The sequence below is a fragment of the Petaurus breviceps genome, unplaced genomic scaffold, assembly GCF_028583685.1.
Source record: "Petaurus breviceps papuanus isolate PSGF00001 unplaced genomic scaffold, PetGlider_PUasm1.0 90681, whole genome shotgun sequence".
NCBI classification, from domain to species: Eukaryota; Metazoa; Chordata; class Mammalia; order Diprotodontia; family Petauridae; genus Petaurus; species Petaurus breviceps.
In genome coordinates, this window is record NW_027187307.1 from 169,063 (window position 1) to 180,633 (window position 11,571).

General features: G+C 47.7%; 1 protein-coding gene across 5 annotated transcripts in view; it reads left to right on the forward strand.

Moving 5' to 3' along the window:
* Positions 1 to 11,571, forward strand: part of PAK3 (p21 (RAC1) activated kinase 3) — a 76,766-nt gene that overhangs the window by 1,212 nt on the left and 63,983 nt on the right. The window lies entirely within an intron of this gene.

Below are 11,571 nucleotides of genomic sequence, written 5' to 3' on the forward strand. Positions count from 1 at the left end.
TGTGTGTGTGTGTGTGTGTGTGTGTGTGTGTGTGTGTGTGTGTGTGTAAGGGCACTAGGCTGGGCTGGATGGGAGATAGCCCAGAGAGCTGGGACCAACACGGCTGCTCCTCCCTGCCCCCCCACAATGGGCAGCCCCAGAGACCAGAGGCCTGGGGCTGGCCTGTCCTGCTTGTATGGGGAGGAAGGGGGGAGTATGGATTTCCAAGGGGCTCCAAGCCCTTATCCCCTTATCTCTTTACATCTGGACTCTCTGGCTAGAAGCGCATACATGAACAAGGGATAGTCTGGGCCTTCAGGCTACTGGGTATCTGGGTGTCTGTGCCAAATCCTGCATTAAGAGAGGGAGTCCAGAACCTGGGCGGGTGGGGGTGCAAATCCTCCTGTCTCCTGCCTTGAGCTGCTGGAATATCTGGAATGTCGTGTCCCCTTCTGGGTGCCACACTGGGGGAAGGAACCTGCAGGGTGGAGAATCTGCAGAGGAGGGTGACCGGTGACCAGGATGAGGAGGGGCCTGAGTGTCTGCCCTGCTGAAGAGATGGTCTAGAGGGGACAGACTAGGTACCTTCAAGTATTGGGAGGCAGCTCATAGACAACAACCATTGTGCAGTGGGTGTCAGAAGACCTGAGTTTGAATCTCTTCTCTGCCACTTAGTTATTTGGGCTTCAGCTTTCTTCTCTGTCTAATGAGGTCCTTTCTGGCTTTTGAAGCCTTGGACTTGTCTCTGCTTGACCCCAGAGGGTAGAACTAGAGGCAGTGGGTAGACATGGCGGGCACTTGCCCAGTCCAATCCAATGCCCTCTTTTTAAGATGAAGATCCTAAGGCCTAGAGGGGTCTGGTGACTTGTCCAAAGGCACCTGGGTAGGACTTGGCAGAGGCAAACTTAGCACCCCAGGCTTTCCTGGCTCCAGACCCACAAGGAATCACCTCCTGCTCTAGGCTACATTCAATTCAACTCAACAATCTGAATGAAGCTCTTGTTATGTGTTAGGTGCTCTGGGATTCCGTGCTGCCACGTGCCTGCCAAGGTTCTACTCAGCCTGGATGTGTCCTGGTGCCTTCTGTATATGTCTCACTAGCACCCGCATGTTGACAATCTTGGGTAGCTCCAGTCCAGGCGTCTCAGTACTGACATCTAGACCTGAATAGACTGAGCTTGCTGGGCTCTGTGGCTCTCTGGACTTCTTGGTTTGGCAAGGGGGGTGGGGGCACTGAGAGCCTTGCTCAGACCTTCTGTCTTGTCCAATTCCTGAAGAGGAAAAGGACTGGGAGGGTCATATGACTTGTCCAAGGTCACACAGCTCATTAAAAGATCTGGGGTTCAAAGTGTTCTGCCTCCAAATGCAATGCTCTTCCCATCGTATCTCCCACTGCTATGGGAGCACCCTCCAATTTCCTTGTGCCATGTATGACTTGATTGTGCAGAGAGCACACGTCCTGGTGAAGCCCTGCATTTAGAGTTTAGAGGCCTGAGTTCCAAGCCCTACTGAATCCATCATTCCTTACCAAGTGCTGCTGGGTCTCTGAGCCTCAGTAAGGTGGCGCTGGGGGATGGGGGCAGGGGTAGTCCATGGTTTCTGAGTCACTGGAGTGTATGAGTCAGAACACCTGGGGTCCTGGCCTACCTCAGCCACTGAGTCACTGGCCACCTCAGGCAAAGTGCTGTCCCTCTTGCACTCGGATTTTCTCCCCCTCCCCCTTTTTTTTTTTTAAAGCTAAGAAGGTTGGATTTACTCTCAAAGGGCCCATGTAGCTTCACAAATACAGATTTGTGGGTTACTATGTGGGCTGAAAATGTACCAATATTTGGTGGCTGGGGGCAGGCAACATGAGATATTGGCAAGATTGCTGGCCTTAAAGGCAGAAGGCCTGAGTTCAAACGGCACCTTTGGTGTTTGCTAGCTCTGGGACCAGTCACCTGTCCTTTTGGGGACCTCAGCTTTCTTCTCTATAAAATGGGAAAATAACGCTCTTACTGCTTTCTGCCTTACTCCCTGTTCAAAGTAGTGGTGGCAAAAGAGAACTAGGGCCATTATTTCCCCAGTGTCTCCTTCATTTTACTTAGTACTCTAGAGGAAACTGAGGCCTAGAGAGGGGGAGGGACACCCAAGACAATGCCAGAACAGGGACAGGAGGAGGGAGATCCAGGTGCCTCAAACAAGTCCCAGCTTCCCTGTCTGTAGAAGTGGGGGCTTGGATCACACTAAGCGCTGCCATACTATGATCATGAGTCCTTTCCCTCTGCAGGCCTCAGTTTCCCTTTCTTTAAACAGAAGTGTAGGATTCTTCTTCCAGCTCCCAATTCTATAATCCCCTGGTAGAGACCGCCCACATTGGTGGTTCCAGTGTCTCTGCTCTAGGAGATTGCGGCCTGAAGGAGGGAGGGGGCTGTCCTTAGGAAAATAAGGAGCTGCTTGTTTGCCGAATGAAGACAACATCGAGACTGGCTGTGGGCTATTTCTGCCTAAGAATGCTGCCATTCCTCTAGCGCTTGAAGGTTTGCTAGGCCCAAAGTTTGAGAGTACCGGACCTTGAGTATCATCTCCATTGAGGGCTCCCCGCAGACCAGGGAGGAAGCCCTGATGCTGGCTGAGCCCAGGGCCATTTAGGGGCTGGGCATGGAGATCTGAGGGCTTAGCAAAACCACAGCTGTAAGTGTTAATGGCTCAGGCACTGGGAACCATAACCCACCTACCTCTGGACAGCTGGGATCGCAGCCACAAACATCTCTAGCCTTGAGCCATCCACTCATTCATTTCCTCATTCACTTACTCCATTCACTCATTCACTCCCTCATTCATTTATTCGTTTATTCACTGGCTTAAAAACTCATTCATCCACTCATTCATTCACTCACTCACTCATAAACTCATTCATTCACTCATAAACTCATTCATTCACTCATTCATTCATTCACTCACTCACTCATTGTCACTCCCTTGTCCCTTGTTTTCCTACTCTGTATAGAGTTCCAGACTTAAGTCTAAAGACTGGGTTCCCTGCCCGGGAGATCTCATAGTTGAGTTGGTGGGGGATGAGACAATGAATGATAAGGCTAACTCTATTCCAAGCCAGATTGTACACATGAGAGACCCACTAGGGCCTTTGGGAGGGCCAGAGGCTGCTTCTGGCTGGAGGGGGAGGTCAGATTCCAGGTGTCAGGGGTCACGAGCTAGAAAAGAGCTGGGACAACTGAGTCCTGATCCAGCTTGGTGGGGCTTTGGTGCCATGTTGGGGAGAAGGCTAGAGAAGGAGACTGGAGCCAGGTGAAGGAGGGCAGTGCTCATTTAGGGTCATGCAGTAGGCAATACTGAGACGTTGGAGGATGTGGACAGAGCTGGACTTTAGGACAATAATGAAGGAAAGATGAGCCAGGAGGATGAAGGAAGGCCCCAGTGAACTAGCTTGCCACTTGCCCATGAGGTGACCTTGGGAAAAACCTTGCCCCCCTCTGGACTTCAGTTTGCTCATTCATCTCAAAGAAGATGGATTCATGTCTGGATTTCCTCCAACATAACCTGCCAGAGAGACAGGCCCTCAGCTTTCTCCCCTTGGCTTTCTTGGTGAGACTTCTTACTTTTGTACTCCGTCATCATAGCCAATACCACCCACCCTGTGCCGGGCTTCTTTGGAGACTGGGCCAGTGTGACTGAGAGGAAGGAACACTTGGCATGGGTATGCAGACTTTCAGACTTCAACACTCACTAGCCAGGTCACCCTGAGCAAGTCCTTCCTCTTTTCAGCCTTATTTTTCTCCTCTAGAAAATGGATATAATCCCTGAACAGCCTCCTTCACAAGGTTGTTGGGAGAAAAGTACTTTGTAAACTTGAAAGTGCCAGAGGAATTGGAGCAGCTTCTCTGACAGAATGCCAGAAGACCTGGGGGAAGGCCTTCATCACACTGGGAGGGGCGTCCTCCAAGGAGAACTGATGGGAGGTCCTGGACAAGAGCTGTACAGGTTGAGAAGATGTGTATGGAGGGGGTGGGGTGCTCCTGTGTCTTTGGCAGGAGGACCTGGTGGATCTGTTCAGATGTGCAAATGTGCTTGCCTCCATCTATGCTCTGGGAGGCTGGAGTTGTGAAAAGAACCCTGAAAAAGGGGTCGCTGGGCCTGGTTTGGAGTTATGGAGGATGCTCTTCCCCTCTCAGGGTCCCAATTTTCTCATTCCAAAACTTGCTAGTTTCTGAGAGCCTTTCCATCTGCCATTCTGTGATCCTAAATCCCTTTTCCCTTTCCATAGTGAGTGTGTGTGTGTGTGTGTGTGTGAGTGAGAGAGAGGGAGAGAGAGAGAGACAGAGAGACAGAGAGACAGAGACAGAGACAGAGAGACACAGAGAGAGAGACAGAGAGCGTGCGTGTTGTAGGTTGGGAGAGCTGAGTCTTAGGCTAGGTTGACTTTATGGTCCCTCCCGGCTCTAACGTTCTATGATCCTAAATTCTGGGCCTCAGTTTCCCTCTCTATAAAACAAAGTGTGGGGAGGGGGAGAATCCTGAATGGTCTCTAAGGGAGGGCCTGTTGCAGCTCTAAATCCTAAGATGCTCTGATCCTGTTGCCACTGAGGCTGGCATCATTATTGGTTGTCCAAACAATCTAGGCGGCTGCTCAGGGTGTCTTCACTGCCTTAGCTGGGGAGAAAGGAGATGGTTCCTTTGCCCAGAATGAAAAATTGATGAGCTCAATGGGGCTAAGAAAGCCTAGTTCAGCAGGTGGCTCAGGGAGCCTGTGTGGGAAGGGGAGGGGCAGCCTGGGAGGGGCCCTGGGGGAGCCTGCACTGGGGGCTCCCCCCCCCCCCCCCCCCCCTCCCAAGGTCATGCCTGTGGCCCCTGGCCGCGCCCGGGGGCCCCCCCCCCCCCCCCCCCCCCCCCCCCCCCCGCCCTTATTCTTATGCTAAGCTTGCCATCTGCTCGTTCTGGCTGCCCAGCCCCTCCTCCCTCCCAGTCCCCTGGTTTCTAATTGTCCTAGGAGGCCCTGTGGCAGTGTTCTTGATTGGCACTAGAATGGAGCCCCCTGGCTGGGGGCTGGGGTGGGGGGGGGGTGGGAAGGCTGGCTGAATCCTTGGGACTCCTTAGCTTTAGGCTCCTGTGTGGCTGGGCGGAAATGGGGCTGGGCAGAATAGAATCCCAATGGACTGCCCAGCTGTTGGGGATATGTATGTGTCATGTAAATGAGTAGCTTAACAGTACTTGAAAATACACTGACCCTGAAGGCAGAAGCAGACCTGGGTTCTGATCCCAATTCGAATGCTTATTAGCCTTGTGACCCTGAGCAATCCCAGAATCTCTGGGTTGGTAGGGACCTCCCAAATGATTTACTCCAACCAAAAAGTCTTTTTTGGGGAAAAAAAATTTTCTTTTTCAATGAACAAAAATCTACCTTTCCTCTTCCACCCTCACTGGAAAAAAAAAAGGGGGGGGGGAACCAAAGCAAACCCTTGTAACAAACACATATACTCAAGCCAAACAAAGACCTGTATCTTCCATGTCTGGAAAAGAATGTCTCAGTCTGCCCTGCCTCACCTCTGGCAGCAGGTGAGTGGCCTGCTTCAGCAGAAGTCCTCAGGAACTGACTTGGACCTTGTATTGATTTGGGTTCCTAAGTCTTTCCAAAGTTGTTTGTTTTGACAATGTCATTGTTATTGTCTAAATTGTTCCCCTGGTTCTGCTGACTTCATTTTGCATGAATTCATAGCAGTCTTTCCAGGTTTCTCTGAAACCATCCCTTCATTGTTTCTTAGAATACAATAGCATTTCGGCACATGCAATTGCCATAATTTGTTCAGTCATACTCCAATTGATGATCAGCTCCTTAGTTTCCAGTTATTGGCTAACCATAAAAAGAGCGGCTATAAACAATTTTGTGCATGTGAATACTTTCCCTCTTTATTTGAGCTCTTTGGGCTATAGGCCTAATAATTATTGCTGGGTTAAAGGGTATGCACAATTTAATAACTTTAGGGGCATAATTCCAAATTGTTTTCCAGGACTGCTGAACCAATTCACAGCTCCACCAACAATGCATTAATGTACCCATTTCCCTACAACCCCTCTAATATATGTCATTTTTCCTTTTTTGTCAACTTTGCCAATCTGTTGAATATGAGGTGAAACCCTCAAAGATTGTTTTAATTTGTATTTCTCTAATTATTAATGATCTGAGGCATTTTTCATATGGCTTAGTAGCTTGGATTTCTTCCTTTGACAACTGCCTGTTCATAGCTTTTGACCATTTATCAACTGGAGAAATGGCTCTTATATTTATATATTTTAATCAGTTCCTTATATGTTTTAGAAATGAGACTTATCAGAGAAATTTACTGCAAAGACTTTTTCCTTCTAGTTTTAAGTACAAATGATTTTTGTTTGTGGGAAACATTTAAATTTTTTGTAATTAAAATTGCCCATTTTACTTTCTATAATCTTTTCTATCCCTCGTTTGATCATCCATAGATCTTATAGATAATTTCTCCCTTGCTCCTCCAATATGTTTATGGTATTACCCTTTATAGCTGTCATGTACCCATTTGGAGCTTATCTTGGTATATGTTTGGAGATGTTGGTCTATGCCTAGTTTCTGCCAGATTGCTTTTTTTTGTTCCAACAGTTTTTGTCAGAACCATTTGCATATGACCAAGAGTATCCTTAACAAGTGGTCATGCAGCCTTTCCTTAAAAACCTGTAGCTATCGTGTCTCCTTTTAGTCTTCTTTTACCTAAGCTAAGCATCCCATATTCCTTCAGCTGATCCTTATGTGGTATACTCTCCAATCCTCTCATCATTCTAGTCACCCTCTTCTGTTGTCTGTCTTTCCTAAAACGCGGTACCCAGACCTGAACACGGGGTTCCAGATGTGGCCTGATAAGGGCTGACTATAACAAAAGTATTCTGGACATTATGCCTCTCAGTAGAGCCTAAGACATAGTCTTTCTTAGGTGCCATATCATTCCTTTGATTCAGCTTGAACTTGAAGTTCACTAAGACCCCAAGATCTTTTTCAGGTAAATCATTGTCTTGCCATGGTTACCCTTCCTTCTATGTGTTGCTTTGTTTTTTGAACCAAAGGGCAGATCTTTTAATTTATACTTACTAAGTTTCATAAATGGATTTGACCCATTGCTCTAGCTTATTGAGGTATTTTTGGATCCTGACATCTACTGTGTTTGCTATTGGTCCCAGACTTGTGTATCTTAAAGTGTGACAAATGTGTCTTTGTCAAAACTATTGATGAAGCTGTCAGACAGCATAGAGGTGAGTACAGATTCCCAACCAGATACTTCCTTCCAAAATGATGTCATTCCATTCATTATTGCTCTCTGGGTCCAGTCATTCAACTACTTCTTGATTCAAGAATCCTAACTTTACTGTCTTCTACAACTCATCATCTTTTTCCCAGGCACAGGATGAGAAACTTTGTTAAATGCTTGGCTCAAATCTGGGTTTACTATGTCTGTAGTATTCCCCGAATCTTTGAGGCTAGTAACCCTATCCTCAAACAGACATGAGGTTAGTTTGGCATAACCTATTCTTGATGAAGCCAGGCTGGCTCTTCCAAATGCTCACAGGAGTGCTCTAGAATTTTTCAAGCAATGGAAATCAAGCTGGTTGGTCTATAGTTTACTGATTCTATTAGATTTCCCTCATCCCTTTAAAAAAAATTTGGGGCATATCCCTCTTCAGTCCTGTGGAGTCCTTTTTTTCTTCCATGATAGATGCTGTATCACACTCCCTGCAGTGGATATTCCAAACTTACTCTTCTTCCCTCCCCCCTCCCTAGCAAAGAACCTTCACTTCATACTTTACTAGAAAAAAGGGGACATTGGCCATCAGCTCCTTGCTGTCCACTACTCTATACCTTACAAACCCTTCTGCATCATCTGCCTTTCTGTCCTTTGCTCCATGTTGAGAAAAAGGTGACTCTTCTCTTTGTTAAGGCTAGTGCCTGTAACTGAACCCATCCCTTCCCATCTTACTTTGGGAGTTTGCTCCCCTTTTTCATTTTCAAACTCTGTGCCCTGCTTCCTTTCTGGCTGCCTACAAATGTGCACACACACTCCTTCATTCCTCTCTGGACTCAGTTTCCTGCCTTTTGGACATTTTTTGTCATCATGATCGCGAAGCCTTCTCACCCTAGAAGATCGCTGCATCTGAGCAACCTTCCCACCTTAGAAGATCACTCTACCCCTGTGGTCCCTTCTTTTGATTGGTCAGTTCCTTCTGGAACCTCTTTGGTTTTTTTTTAAGACTGAATCTTCCCATGTCACCCATCCTTGAAGTGCATTGGCCCTGAACAGACACTATCTTGTTACTGATCAGCATGGGAGTGTTGAACTTTATTTCCGATACTGGCTGGTTTACTTCTTCTTGGGCAGCCTGATGGCTCCCTACTTCCAGGAGCTCATTAGGTACCTACACCAGGTGTCAGACTTAGTGCCGACAGTCCATCAGCTCAGCTCATTATAGCTCAGAATGATTGAGCTCAGGCAATCCACCAAAAACCAGCATGTGCCATCATACCCAGCCAGAACCTCCATTTTCAGGAAAGTGCCCAGGCCAGCCATGTTCACTCCTTCATTCATCTTTGCTCTCCCCTGTGGACTGTCTGGACTCCTTTCTCCACCCTGTGCCCCAAGGGCCCTTAGGCCTTCTTTCTCCATTTGGGCCCTTCCTATTGTCCCTCCCCTCCACCCCCCTTTTCAGTGTTGTCTTTCTTCACTACAATGGACACTCCTTTCTGGCTAGTTCACTTGACTTGTCTGGACTCTCTTCTTCCTTAAAGCCCTTTTATGTTATCTTGTTCTGTCCTCTACCTCTGGTCTCCTATAAGCCTCCAAACTCCTAGAGAGGCTGCTGGTTCCTCATGGCCTATTCTCTCTTCCATCAGTCATTCAACCAATTTCTCAGTAAGGAAGCAGTTATTAAGCACCTGCTGTGTGCCAGGCGATAACACAGAAACCCAAATGAAATGGTCTCTGCCTCCATTCCTTGAAATCTGACTCAGCTCTCCAGTGTGGTCAGTCTTGCTTAATTTAAGTGCTGAGTGTGCTGGTCTTTGGTCACTCCTTATCCCACTTGGTTTCCAGGGCCATTGGCATCTCTTGGTTGGCTTCTTCCTGGCCTGTCTGACCTTTGCCCCTCTCTTTTTTGCTGAATCATCACCTTTCCCACCCACCCCACCCCCAGCCCTCGGCCTGAGACCTTTTCTCACTTTGTATTCTCTTTCTTGGTGACCTGATCAACTGCCAAGGTGGCAATTATTGGGACCCAGGTGCCCCTCCCTGGCCAGGATTTCCATGTGGGCATGTCATAGGCCTGTCAAGCTCCGAGGGTCCGAAGCAAAGCTTCTTATTCCATCCCCTCTCATCCCTTGCCCCTTCTCTCTTCCGTTGCCTCCACCCTCAATTCCCTGGAGCTGACAAAAGTGCTCCAGTTCACTGTCAACTTGTCCACTTCGGTTACATTGTGCATAGCAATAATACGGGATAAGCCTAGAAGGTTGGTGTGGTGGCAGCTCAGAGGGCCTGAAATGGTGGGTTGACAAATTCGGATTTTTTTATTGCTGGTAGGTTGCTGGTGGTGTGGTTAGAGCACCGGGCCTGGAGTCAAGTAGACCTGAGTTCAAATCTGGCCTCAGATACTAGTTATATGATCTTGGGCAAGTTACATAACCTATTTGCCTCAGTCTCCTCACCTCTAAAATGGGGATAATCACAACATATCCACCTCATCAGAAGTAGATGCTTGTTCTTCTCCCTTCGGGCTGGGCACAGATTCAGATCTATACTTTGTCTCTTCCCCAACTTCAGGAAGCCCATAGCCACTGCTTAAGAAACATTTGCTGAACAGATAGTTGAATGAATGAATATCTCCACTGACAGAGCTAGAAAGACCCTTCATCTAGCTCAGTGAAGTCAAAATCTGATGTCATATTCACTTAGAAAATCACAAATTAACAATACGTATATTGTATTGCATTTTTATTTATTTTGCTAAAACATTTCCCAATTGCATTTTTTTTTTTGCTTTTTAGAGGGGGGGAAGGCAGGGCAGTTGGGGTTAAGTGACTTACCCAGGGTCACACAGCTAATTTTTTTGTGTCAAGTGTCTGAGGCTGGATTTGAACTCAGGTCCTCCTGACTCTAGGGCCAGTGTTCTATTCACTGTGCCACCTAGCTGCCCCCAGTTGCATTTTAATAAGGTTTCAGCAGTGATTTGGTGGCATACCTGTTGGTGAATCTGATACCTCTGATTTAGCCTAGCTTTCTTTTACAGTTTGGGAAACTGAGGCCTAGGTAGGGGAAAGGGACTTAAGATCACAGAATGTCAGAGATCACCCGGAGGAAGAAACTGAGGCAGAGAGGGAAGTCACAGAGTTTCTGCAGCACATTTGGATTCTCCATCATTTTGTGCCATTGCTGGGGCTAGGGTATGGCTTCATTCAGTTCCACCAACAGTCACGAATTGCTGACTCCATTCTGGGCACATATTTGGTGCCAGGGAGGTAAGAAAAACCCAACTTTACCTGTCTGAAAGAAGCTTACATTCTACCGACAGGGAGACAGTGGATGCCTGGAGAAGGGGCTTAATGGGGGTGTGGTGCAGGGGAAGCCAAGGGCTTTGTGAAAATTCAGGAAGAACCTTTTCCTGGGAGCTGAAGAGAGTACTTCTTAACATAGGTGATGTCTAGGCTGAGCTGGGAAGGAAATGAGAGGAAGGAGGGCAGTGCAAACCTGGGGGATACATGTAGGAGGGGAGGGAGGAGAGGAGAAAAGAGGAGGGGGAGAAAGGGAGGGGGGAAGAAAGGAAGGGGAGGAGAGGGAGGGGGAGAGGGGAAGAAGAAAGCAGAAGGGAGGAGGAGGAGGGGGAGGAACTTACGCTTCTACAGCTTTCTTGGTGCAGCACTAAACTATATTGTCATGTTTGGGTCTCACTGCAGCCCTCTGAGGTAGATGCCACAAGTGCTATTAGCCTAATCTAACAGAAAACTAAGGCTTCAAGCAGGGGAGTGACGTGGTCAGGGCACACAGTAGACCATTAGCTGAGGTAAGAGAGGCCAGTCCCTAGGTGCTAGAAGGGGAGGGGGGAGTGAAGGACAGTGTGGAGGTGTGTCCTGCAAAGGGTGCTTGGGCTGATCACATGGGCAATTCTTGTCTTGCAATGGGAAAGGAAAAAGTTTTGAAGTCTTCTCAGAAAGCATGGGGGGGGAGGGGAGATAGACAGACAGACACAGACACACACACAGAGACAGACATACATAAAGACAGAGACACATGCAAAGACAGACACAGAGAGATACAAATAGACAGACATACACACACAAAGACAGACACATACAGAGACAGACACAGAGACACACAGATAGACAAGAGGCATACACAGACATAGACACACACATGGAAACAGACAGACATACACACATGCAGAGACAGACAGACGCAGATACACAGAGAGGCATACACATATAAAGACAGACAGACACACATACAGAGACAGACACAGACATAGAGACATACACAGACAGACAGACACATAGACACACACATGGAGACAGACATACACAGACACACACACAAA